The sequence below is a fragment of the Somniosus microcephalus genome, unplaced genomic scaffold, assembly GCF_052327205.1.
Source record: "Somniosus microcephalus isolate GS21.2 unplaced genomic scaffold, FLI_Smic_1.0 unresolved_chr8, whole genome shotgun sequence".
In the NCBI taxonomy this organism is placed as follows: Eukaryota; Metazoa; Chordata; class Chondrichthyes; order Squaliformes; family Somniosidae; genus Somniosus; species Somniosus microcephalus.
In genome coordinates, this window is record NW_028225186.1 from 16,082,722 (window position 1) to 16,095,278 (window position 12,557).

General features: G+C 45.6%; 2 non-coding genes across 2 annotated transcripts; both read right to left on the reverse strand.

The window, feature by feature from the left end:
- Window positions 1–2,821: 2,821 nt before the first annotated feature.
- trnag-gcc (transfer RNA glycine (anticodon GCC)) lies at window positions 2,822–2,892 on the reverse strand. Its single transcript has one exon. It is a non-coding gene; the product is annotated as a tRNA-Gly (tRNA).
- Window positions 2,893–7,216: 4,324 nt separating this feature from the next.
- Window positions 7,217–7,287, reverse strand: trnag-ccc (transfer RNA glycine (anticodon CCC)). The gene has a single exon. It is a non-coding gene; the product is annotated as a tRNA-Gly (tRNA).
- Window positions 7,288–12,557: the final 5,270 nt, after the last annotated feature.

The following is a 12,557-nucleotide window of genomic DNA, read 5'->3' on the forward strand; positions in this document are numbered from 1 at the left end:
ACACGAACACAGATGTGTGCTCACTTTGTGTGGGTATGTCTCAGATATCCATATGATTCATGGAAGCTTGCAGTACAGTGTGAGGCCATTCGGCCAATCGTGACAGTGCTGTCCCCTTGAAAGATCAGACGTGCTTTCTCCCGCTGTTATCTGCATTTCCCTGTCCTCCCTCGTTCCGCAGTGCCCCGCACAAAAGACAACCAGAAGGAGAACACTAGGCTAACGAGGAATTGATGCAGGAGGTTTTTATACAGTTCCTCACCGTTTAAAATTATTTTAGGTTCAATTTTTCGCTGTTGATCTTTTCCAAGGAGCACGTCAAGGTGCTGCCCAAAGGTTTAAAATTGGGGATGTTAAAATTCCTCCCCGTCGGGGAATTTCACCCCGGTCTCCCGCGTGACAGGTGGGGATACTCACAACGACACTAATGAGGAAGTGAGCAATGTAATGTCTGTCAGAGTAAGAATCGAGCCTGTTACACAGGAACAGGATGCCATTCAGCCCCTGAAAACTGATGCACAAGAACAGGAGCAGAACATTCATACCCTTGATCCAGTTGCACAGACACAGCTAATATATTATTTATGCTCAAGTGATGTGTTTGCTATGAAATGAATTGTTTAAAAGGTTAACCTGCATTGGCCGGGAATCGAACCCGGGTCGCCCGCGTGGCAGGCGAGAATTCTACCCCTAAACCACCAATGCACGCCGAGTTAACAAATTCCATTTTCTGGTAGCTACAATTTATTTGTGGCTTTTGTAAATACAAGCGGGGACACTGCGTTAACATAAAAAGCAAAATGCAGCAGATACTGCATCTGGAATTGTTGACTAAATGCTGGAAACACTTCGAAGGTCCTGGAAAATCTGTGGACAGAGAATCACAGGGTTAACCTCTCAGGTGCATGAGCTCACGGCAGAGCTAAGATTTAGCACTTTTCTAGGTGACGTGGGAGTTTCCTTCCAACGTTGTTTAGCTGCTCAAAAATTACATAATTAAGAAACTAACCTTCCCCAAAAGAATAAATAGGAGCAGGATTGGGCCATTCGGCCCCTCGAGCCCCGCCATTTAATAAGTTCGTGGCTGATGAGATCTTCGACACAACGCAACTTTTCCGCCCGCTCCCCATAACCCTTGACTCCCCGACATACGGAACTCGTTTGACGTCTTACAGTGTGGCCCGAGCGACAAGCGGCTTCAGTTATGTTGATGGTGTGGACAAGCTGGAATTGCTTTCCTCTGGAGGCTAAGAGGAAATTTAATAAAGGCTTGCAAAATTACAATGGCTTTATATAGAGGAAATAAAGACAAACGCTTTCCAATGGCAGAAGGGATGGTAACCAGAGGTAGAATTGTCCTATGCAGCGAATGTTAAGGCCTCCTGAATATCAGGATAAGTTATCACGGCCCAGGTACTCTGTCATTCGAGTCTTGCACACGTAGCTAATGTGGCATTTTTCACACTGGCAATGAGTTGACTGATAGCCGTGCTGTGATCAGCTAAGTTTGTTAGGGAGATGCAGTCGGCAAAATAATACATGGAAGGCGGATAACAACCGTGACTGTTCTGACACTGTGAGGGACACATAAATGTGGGCATTTAACGTGTCTTGGTCCCAATGTCATTTCCTGCTGACTTTGAAACAGCAGGCATTTTAAAGAAGGCAAGGAAGTGAATGTTGCACCTCGGTACCGAATTTTGCGCTGCTGACTGTTGAGGCAACAGCAGCGTGGAAAGTTGAAAGGTTGATGAGGTGCAAGCATTGTTTCGCGCTGGTGCTTTGATTGCTGTCATTTCAAACAGCCAGAAAAAGCACTGGTTTTCTGACCGGGAATCGAACCCGGGCCGCGGCGGTGAAAGCGCCGAATCCTAACCACTAGAGCACCAGGGAAGCTGTGGAAAGCATCCTGCCAGCAAGCAGAACAATGCAGTCTTTCCTCCTTGCTGCTTTGAAAATCAGGTCACTTTCACGCCAGGCAAACTTTTCGTACAAGATGACATTTTTTAGGCGAGATCACAAACGACATGTTCAAGAAACCACAGCATCAATTGCGGGTAGGCGTCCACATGAAATCTATTTGCTTCTGTGCTTTTCTCAGTGATACACAGTCAGAGAAAATATCAAGGACAACACAGAGGAAATAGTAATGCACTGCTTGAGACAAAGACTCAATCACATACACGAACACAGATGTGTGCTCACTTTGTGTGGGTATGTCTCAGATATCCATATGATTCATGGAAGCTTGCAGTACAGTGTGAGGCCATTCGGCCAATCGTGACAGTGCTGTCCCCTTGAAAGATCAGACGTGCTTTCTCCCGCTGTTACCTGCATTTCCCTGTCCTCTCTCGTTCCGCAGTGCCCCGCACAAAAGACAACCAGAAGGAGAACACTATGCTAACGAGGAATTGATGCAGGAGGTTTTTATACAGTTCCTCACCGTTTAAAATTACTTTAGGTTCAATTTTTCGCTGTTGATCTTTTCCAAGGAGCACGTTAAAGTGCTGCCCAAAGGTTTAAAATTGGGGATGTTAAAATTCCTCCCCGTCGGGGAATTTCACCCCGGTCTCCCACGTGACAGGTGGGGATACTCACAACTGCACTAACGAGGAAGTGAGCAATGTAATGTCTGTCAGAGTAAGAGTGAGAATCGAGCCTGTTACACAGGAACAGGATGCCATTCAGCCCCTGAAAACTGTTGCACATGAACAGGAGCAGAACATTCATTCCCTTGATCCAGTTGCACAGATACAGCTAATATATTATTTATGCTCAAGTGATGTGTTTGCTATGAAATGAATTGTTTAAAAGGTTAACCTGCATTGGCCGGGAATCGAACCCGGGTCCCTCGCGTGGCAGGCGAGAATTCTACCCCTGAACCACCAATGCACGCCGAGTTAACAAATTCCATTTTCTGGTAGCTACAATTTATTTTTGGCTTTTGTTAATACAAGCGGGGACACTGCGTTCACATAAAAAGCAAAATGCAGCAGATACTGCATCTGGAATTGTTGACTAAATGCTGGAAACACTTCGAAGGTCCTGGAAGATCTGTGGACAGAGAATCACAGGGTTAACCTCTCAGGTGCATGAGCTCATGGCAGAGCTAAGATTTAGCACTTTTCTAGGTGCCGTGGGAGTTTCCTTCCAACGTTGTTAAGCTGCTCAAAAATTACATAATTAAGAAACTAACCTTCCCCAAAAGAATAAATAGGAGCAGGATTGGGCCATTCGGCCCCTCGAGCCCCGCCATTTAATAAGTTCGTGGCTGATGAGATCTTCGACACAACGCATCTTTTCCGCCCGCTCCCCATAACCTTTGACTCCCCGACATACAGAACTCGTTTGACCTCTTACAATGTGGCCCGAGCGACTTCGGTTATGTTGATGGTGTGGACAAGCTGGAATTGCTTTCCTCTGGAGCCTAAGAGGAAATTTAATAAAGGCTTGCAAAATTACAATGGCTTTTGATAGAGTAAATAAAGACAAACGCTTTCCAATGGCAGAAGGGATGGTAACCAGAGGTAGAATTGTCTTATGCAGCGAATGTTAAGGCCTCCTGAATATCAGGATAAGTTATCACGGCCCAGGTACTCTGTCATTCGAGTCTTGCACACGTAGCTAATGTGGCATTTTTCACACTGGCAATGAGTTGACTGATAGCCGTGCTGTGATCAGCTAAGTTTGTTAGGGAGATGCAGTCGGCAAAATAATACATGGAAGGCGGATAATAACCGTGACTGTTCTGACACTGTGAGGTACATATAAATGTGGGCATTTAAGGTGTCTTGGTCCCAATGTCATTTCCTGCTGACTTTGAAACAGCAGGCATTTTAAAGAAGGCAAGGAAGTGAATGTTGCACCTCGGTACCGAATGTTGCGCTGCTGACTGTTGAGGCAACAGCAGCGTGGAAAGTTGAAAGGTTGATGAAGTGCAAGCATTGTTTCGCGCGGGTGCTTTGATTGCTTGCATTTCAAACAGCCAGAAAAAGCACTGGTTCTCTGACCGGGAATCGAACCTTGGCCGCGGCGGTGAAAGCGTCGAATCCTAACCACTAGACCACCAGGGAAGCTATGAAAAACAACCTGCCAGCAAGCAGAACAATGCAGTCTTTCCTCCTTGCTGCTTTGAAATTCAGGTCACTTTCGCGCCAGGCAAACTTTTCGTACAAGATGACATTTTTTAGGCGAGATCACAAACGACATGTTCAAGAAACCATAGCATCAATTGCGGGTAGGCGTCCACATGAAATCTATTTGCTTCTGTGCTTTTCTCAGTGATACACAGTCAGAGAAAAGCCGTCGGGATATTGAATAATCAGCACCAAAATATCAAGGACAACACAGAGGAAATAGTAATGCACTGCTTGAGACAAAGACTCAAACACATACACGAACAGAGATGTGTGCTCACTTTGTGTGGGTATGTCTCAGATATCCATAAGATTCATGGAAGCTTGCAGTTCAGTGTGAGGCCATTCGGCCAATCGTGACAGTGCTGTCCCCTTGAAAGATCAGACGTGCTTTCTCCCGCTGTTATCTGCATTTCCCTGTCCTCTCTCGTTCCGCAGTGCCCCGCACAAAAGACAACCAGAAGGAGAAGACTATGCTAACGAGGAATTGATGCAGGAGGTTTTTATACAGTTCCTCACCGTTTAAAATTATTTTAGGTTCAATTTTTCGCTGTTGATCTTTTGCAAGGAGCACGTTAAGGTGCTGCCCAAAGGTTTAAAATTGGGGATGTTAAAATTCCTCCCCGTCGGGGAATTTCACCCCGGTCTCCCGCGTGACAGGTGGGGATACTCACAACTACACTAACGAGGAAGTGAGCAATGTAATGTCTGTCAGAGTAAGAATCGGGCCTGTTACACAGGAACAGGATGCCATTCAGCCCCTGAAAACTGTTGCACAGGAACAGGAGCAGAACATTCATACCCTTGATCCAGTTGCACAGATACAGCTAATATATTATTTATGCTCAAGTGATGTGTTTGCTATGAAATGAATTGTTTAAAAGGTTAACCTGCATTGGCCGGGAATCGAACCCGGGTCCCCCCGTGGCAGGCGAGAATTCTACCCCTGAACCACCAATGCACGCCGAGTTAACAAATTCCATTTTCTGGTAGCTACAATTTATTTTTGGCTTTTGTTAATACAAGCGGGGACAGTGCGTTAACATAAAAAGCAAAATGCAGCAGATACTGCATCTGGAATTGTTGACTAAATGCTGGAAACACTTCGATGGTCCTGGAAAATCTGTGGACAGAGAATCACAGGGTTAACCTCTCAGGTGCCTGAGCTCACGGCAGAGCTAAGATTTAGCACTTTTCTAGGTGCCGTGGGAGTTTCCTTCCAACGTTGTTTAGCTGCTCAAAAATTACATAATTAAGAAACTAACCTCCCCCAAAAGAATAAATAGGAGCAGGATTGGGCTATTCGGCCCCTCGAGCCCCACCATTTAATAAGTTCGTGGCTGATGAGATCTTCGACACAACGCAACTTTTCCGCCCGCTCCCCATAACCCTTGACTCCCCGACATACAGTACTCGTTTGACGTCTTACAGTGTGGCCCGAGCGACAAGCGACTTCAGTTATGTTGATGGTGTGGACAAGCTGGAATTGCTTTCCTCTGGAGGCTAAGAGGAAATTTAATAAAGGCTTGCAAAACTACAATGGCTTTATATAGAGGAAATAAAGACAAACGCTTTCCAATGGCAGAAGGGATGGTAACCAGAGGTAGAATTGTCTTATGCAGCGAATGTTAAGGCCTCCTGAATATCAGGATAAGTTATCACGTCCCAGGTACTCTGTCATTCGAGTCTTGCACACGTAGCTAATGTGGCATTTTTCACACTGGCAATGAGTTGACTGATAGCCGTGCTGTGATCAGCTAAGTTTGTTAGGGAGATGCAGTCGGCAAAATAATACATGGAAGGCGGATAATAACCGTGACTGTTCTGTACACATAAATATGGGCATTTAAGGTGTCTTGGTCCCAATGTCATTTCCTGCTGACTTTGAAACAGCAGGCATTTTAAAGAAGGCAAGGAAGTGAATGTTGCACCTCGGTACCGAATGTTGCGCTGCTGACTGTTGAGGCAACAGCAGCGTGGAAAGTTGAAAGGTTGATGAGGTGCAAGCATTGTTTCGCGCGAGTGCTTTGATTGCTGGCATTTCAAACAGCCAGAAAAAGCATTGGTTCCCTGACCGGGAATCGAACCCGAGCCGCGGCGGTGAAAGCGCCGAATCCTAACCACTAGACCACCAGGGAAGCTGTAGAAAGCATCCTGCCAGCAAGCAGAACAATGCAGTCTTTCCTCCTTGCTGCTTTGAAATTCAGGTCACTTTCGCGCCAGGCAAACTTTTCGTACAAGATGACATTTTTTAGGCGAGATCACAAACGACATGTTCAAGAAACCACAGCATCAATTGCGGGTAGCCGTCCACATGAAATCTATTTGCTTCTGTGCTTTTCTCAGTGATACAGAGTCAGAGAAAAGCCGTCGGGATATTGAATAATCAGCACCAAAATATCAAGGACAACACAGAGGAAATAGTAATGCACTGCTTGAGACAAAGACTCAAACACGAACACAGATGTGTGCTCACTTTGTGTGGGTATGTCTCAGATATCCATAAGATTCATGGAAGCTTGCAGTACAGTGTGAGGCCATTCGGCCAATCGTGACAGTGCTGTCCCCTTGAAAGATCAGACGTGCTTTCTCCCGCTGTTATCTGCATTTCCCTGTCCTCTCTCGTTCCACAGTGCCCCGCACAAAAGACAACCAGAAGGAGAACACTATGCTAACGAGGAATTGATGCAGGAGGTTTTTATACAGTTCCTCACCGTTTAAAATTATTTTAGGTTCAATTTTTCGCTGTTGATCTTTTCCAAGGAGCACTTTAAGGTGCTGCCCAAAGGTTTAAAATTGGGGATGTTAAAATTCCTCCCCGTCGGGGAATTTCACCCCGGTCTCCCGCGTGACAGGTGGGGATACTCACAACTACACTAACGAGGAAGTGAGCAATGTAATGTCTGTCAGAGTAAGAATCGAGCCTGTTACACAGGAACAGGATGCCATTCAGCCCCTGAAAACTGTTGCACAGGAACAGAACATTCATACCCTTGACCCAGTTGCACAGATACAGCTAATATATTATTTATGCTCAAGTGATGTGTTTGCTATGGAATGAATTGTTTAAAAGGTTAACCTGCATTGGCCGGAAATCGAACCCGGGTCACCCGCGTGGGAGGCGAGAATTCTACCCCTGAACCACCAATGCACGCCGAGTTAACAAATTCCATTTTCTGGTAGCTACAATTTATTTTTGGCTTTTGTTAATACAAGCGGGGACACTGCGTTAACATAAAAAGCAAAATGCAGCAGATACTGCATCTGGAATTGTTGACTAAATGCTGGAAACACTTCGAAGGTCCTGGAAGATCTGTGGACAGAGAATCACAGGGTTAACCTCTCAGGTGCATGAGCTCACGGCTAAATTTAGCACTTTTCTAGGTGCCGTGGGAGTTTCCTTCCAACGTTGTTTAGCTGCTCAAAAATTACATAATTAAGAAACTAACCTCCCCCAAAAGAATAAATAGGAGCAGGATTGGGCCATTCGGCCCCTCGAGCCCCGCCATTTAATAAGTTCGTGGCTGATGAGATCTTCGACACAACGCAACTTTTCCGCCCGCTCCCCATAACCCTTGACTCCCCGACATACAGTACTCGTTTGACGTCTTACAGTGTGGCCCGAGCGACAAGCGACTTCAGTTATGTTGATGGTGTGGACAAGCTGGAATTGCTTTCCTCTGGAGGCTAAGAGGAAATTTAATAAAGGCTTGCAAAATTACAATGGCTTTATATAGAGGAAATAAAGACAAACGCTTTCCAATGGCAGAAGGGATGGTAACCAGAGGTAGAATTGTCTTATGCAGCGAATGTTAAGGCCTCCTGAATATCAGGATAAGTTATCACGGCCAGGTACTCTGTCATTCGAGTCTTGCACACGTAGCTAATGTGGCATTTTTCACACTGGCAATGAGTTGACTGATAGCCGTGCTGTGATCAGCTAAGTTTGTTGGGGAGATGCAGTCGGCAAAATAATACATGGAAGGCGGATAATAACCGTGACTGTTCTGACACTGTGAGGTACACATAAATGTGGGCATTTAAGGTGTCTTGGTCCCAATGTCATTTCCTGCTGACTTTGAAACAGCAGGCATTTTAAAGAAGGCAAGGAAGTGAATGTTGCACCTCGGTACCGAATGTTGCGCTGCTGACTGTTGAGGCAACAGCAGCGTGGAAAGTTGAAAGGTTGATGAGGTGCAAGCATTGTTTCGCGCGGGTGCTTTGATTGCTGGCATTTCAAACAGCCAGAAAAAGCACTGGTTCCACTGACCGGGAATCGAACCCAGGCCGCGGCCGTGAAAGCGCCGAATCCTAACCACTAGACCACCAGGGAAGCTGTGGAAAGCATTCTGCCAGCAAGCAGAACAATGCAGTCTTTCCTCCTTGCTGCTTTGAAATTCAGGTCACTTTCGCGCCAGGCAAACTTTTCGTACAAGATGACATTTTTTAGGCGAGATCACAAACGACATGTTCAAGAAACCACAGCATCAATTGCGGGTAGGCGTCCACATAAAATCTATTTGCTTCTGTGCTTTTCTCAGTGATACACAGTCAGAGAAAAGCCGTCGGGATATTGAATAATCAGCACCAAAATATCAAGGACAACACAGAGGAAATAGTAATGCACTGCTTGAGACAAAGACTCATACACGAACACAGATGTGTGCTCACTTTGTGTGGGTATGTCTCAGATATCCATAAGATTCATGGAAGCTTGCAGTACAGTGTGAGGCCATTCGGCCAATCGTGACAGTGCTGTCCCCTTGAAAGATCAGACGTGCTTTCTCCCGCTGTTATCTGCATTTCCCTGTCCTCTCTCGTTCCGCAGTGCCCCGCACAAAAGACAACCAGAAGGAGAACACTATGCTAACGAGGAATTGATGCAGGAGGTTTTTATACAGTTCCTCACCGTTTAAAATTATTTTAGGTTCAATTTTTCGCTGTTGATCTTTTCCAAGGAGCACGTTAAGGTGCTGCCCAAAGGTTTAAAATTGGGGATGTTAAAATTCCTCCCCGTCGGGGAATTTCACTCCGGTCTCCCGCGTGACAGGTGGGGATACTCACAACTACACTAACGAGGAAGTGAGCAATGTAATGTCTGTCAGAGTAAGAATCGAGCTTGTTACACAGGAACAGGATGCCATTCAGCCCCTGAAAACTGTTGCACAGGAACAGGAGCAGAACATTCATACCCTTGATCCAGTTGCACAGATACAGTTAATATATTATATATGCTCAAGTGATGTGTTTGCTATGAATTGTTTAAAAGGTTAACCTGCATTGGCCGGAAATCGAACCCGGGTCCCCCGCGTGGCAGGCGAGAATTCTACCCCTGAACCACCAATGCACGCCGAGTTAGCAAATTCCATTTTCTGGTAGCTACAATTTATTTTTGGCTTTTGTTAATACAAGCGGGGACACTGCGTTAACATAAAAAGCAAAATGCAGCAGATACTGCATCTGGAATTGTTGACTAAATGCTGGAAACACTTCGAAGGTCCTGGAAGATCTGTGGACAGAGAATCACAGGGTTAACCTCTCAGGTGCATGAGCTCACGGCAGAGCTAAGATTTAGCACTTTTCTAGGTGCCGTGGGAGTTTCCTTCCAACGTTGTTTAGCTGCTCAAAAATTACATAATTAAGAAACTAACCTCCCCCAAAAGAATAAATAGGAGCAGGATTGGGCCATTCGGCCCCTCGAGCCCCGCCATTTAATAAGTTCGTGGCTGATGAGATCTTCGACACAACGCAACTTTTCCGCCCGCTCCCCATAACCCTTGACTCCCCGACATACAGTACTCGTTTGACGTCTTACAGTGTGGCCCGAGCGACAAGCGACTTCAGTTATGTTGATGGTGTGGACAAGCTGGAATTGCTTTCCTCTGGAGGCTAAGAGGAAATTTAATAAAGGCTTGCAAAATTACAATGGCTTTATATAGAGGAAATAAAGACAAACGCTTTCCAATGGCAGAAGGGATGGTAACCAGAGGTAGAATTGTCTTATGCAGCGAATGTTAAGGCCTCCTGAATATCAGGATAAGTTATCACGGCCAGGTACTCTGTCATTCGAGTCTTGCACACGTAGCTAATGTGGCATTTTTCACACTGGCAATGAGTTGACTGATAGCCGTGCTGTGATCAGCTAAGTTTGTTGGGGAGATGCAGTCGGCAAAATAATACATGGAAGGCGGATAATAACCGTGACTGTTCTGACACTGTGAGGTACACATAAATGTGGGCATTTAAGGTGTCTTGGTCCCAATGTCATTTCCTGCTGACTTTGAAACAGCAGGCATTTTAAAGAAGGCAAGGAAGTGAATGTTGCACCTCGGTACCGAATGTTGCGCTGCTGACTGTTGAGGCAACAGCAGCGTGGAAAGTTGAAAGGTTGATGAGGTGCAAGCATTGTTTCGCGCGGGTGCTTTGATTGCTGGCATTTCAAACAGCCAGAAAAAGCACTGGTTCCACTGACCGGGAATCGAACCCAGGCCGCGGCCGTGAAAGCGCCGAATCCTAACCACTAGACCACCAGGGAAGCTGTGGAAAGCATTCTGCCAGCAAGCAGAACAATGCAGTCTTTCCTCCTTGCTGCTTTGAAATTCAGGTCACTTTCGCGCCAGGCAAACTTTTCGTACAAGATGACATTTTTTAGGCGAGATCACAAACGACATGTTCAAGAAACCACAGCATCAATTGCGGGTAGGCGTCCACATAAAATCTATTTGCTTCTGTGCTTTTCTCAGTGATACACAGTCAGAGAAAAGCCGTCGGGATATTGAATAATCAGCACCAAAATATCAAGGACAACACAGAGGAAATAGTAATGCACTGCTTGAGACAAAGACTCATACACGAACACAGATGTGTGCTCACTTTGTGTGGGTATGTCTCAGATATCCATAAGATTCATGGAAGCTTGCAGTACAGTGTGAGGCCATTCGGCCAATCGTGACAGTGCTGTCCCCTTGAAAGATCAGACGTGCTTTCTCCCGCTGTTATCTGCATTTCCCTGTCCTCTCTCGTTCCGCAGTGCCCCGCACAAAAGACAACCAGAAGGAGAACACTATGCTAACGAGGAATTGATGCAGGAGGTTTTTATACAGTTCCTCACCGTTTAAAATTATTTTAGGTTCAATTTTTCGCTGTTGATCTTTTCCAAGGAGCACGTTAAGGTGCTGCCCAAAGGTTTAAAATTGGGGATGTTAAAATTCCTCCCCGTCGGGGAATTTCACTCCGGTCTCCCGCGTGACAGGTGGGGATACTCACAACTACACTAACGAGGAAGTGAGAAATGTAATGTCTGTCAGAGTAAGAATCGAGCTTGTTACACAGGAACAGGATGCCATTCAGCCCCTGAAAACTGTTGCACAGGAACAGGAGCAGAACATTCATACCCTTGATCCAGTTGCACAGATACAGTTAATATATTATATATGCTCAAGTGATGTGTTTGCTATGAATTGTTTAAAAGGTTAACCTGCATTGGCCGGAAATCGAACCCGGGTCCCCCGCGTGGCAGGCGAGAATTCTACCCCTGAACCACCAATGCACGCCGAGTTAGCAAATTCCATTTTCTGGTAGCTACAATTTATTTTTGGCTTTTGTTAATACAAGCGGGGACACTGCGTTAACATAAAAAGCAAAATGCAGCAGATACTGCATCTGGAATTGTTGACTAAATGCTGGAAACACTTCGAAGGTCCTGGAAGATCTGTGGACAGAGAATCACAGGGTTAACCTCTCAGGTGCATGAGCTCACGGCAGAGCTAAGATTTAGCACTTTTCTAGGTGCCGTGGGAGTTTCCTTCCAACGTTGTTTAGCTGCTCAAAAATTACATAATTAAGAAACTAACCTCCCCCAAAAGAATAAATAGGAGCAGGATTGGGCCATTCGGCCCCTCGAGCCCCGCCATTTAATAAGTTCGTGGCTGATGAGATCTTCGACACAACGCAACTTTTCCGCCCGCTCCCCATAACCCTTGACTCCCCGACATACAGTACTCGTTTGACGTCTTACAGTGTGGCCCGAGCGACTTCAGTTATGTTGATGGTGTGGACAAGCTGGAATTGCTTTCCTCTGGAGGCTAAGAGGAAATTTAATAAAGGCTTGCAAAATTACAATGGCTTTATATAGAGGAAATAAAGACAAACGCTTTCCAATGGCAGAAGGGATGGTAACCAGAGGTAGAATTGTTTTATGCAGCGAATGTTAAGGCCTCCTGAATATCAGGATAAGTTATCACGGCCCAGGTACTCTGTCATTCGAGTCTTGCACACGTAGCTAATGTGGCATTTTTCACACTGGCAATGAGTTGACTGATAGCCGTGCTGTGATCAGCTAAGTTTGTTAGGGAGATGCAGTCGGCAAAATAATACATGGAAGGCGGATAATAACCGTGAATGTTCTGACACTGTGAGGTA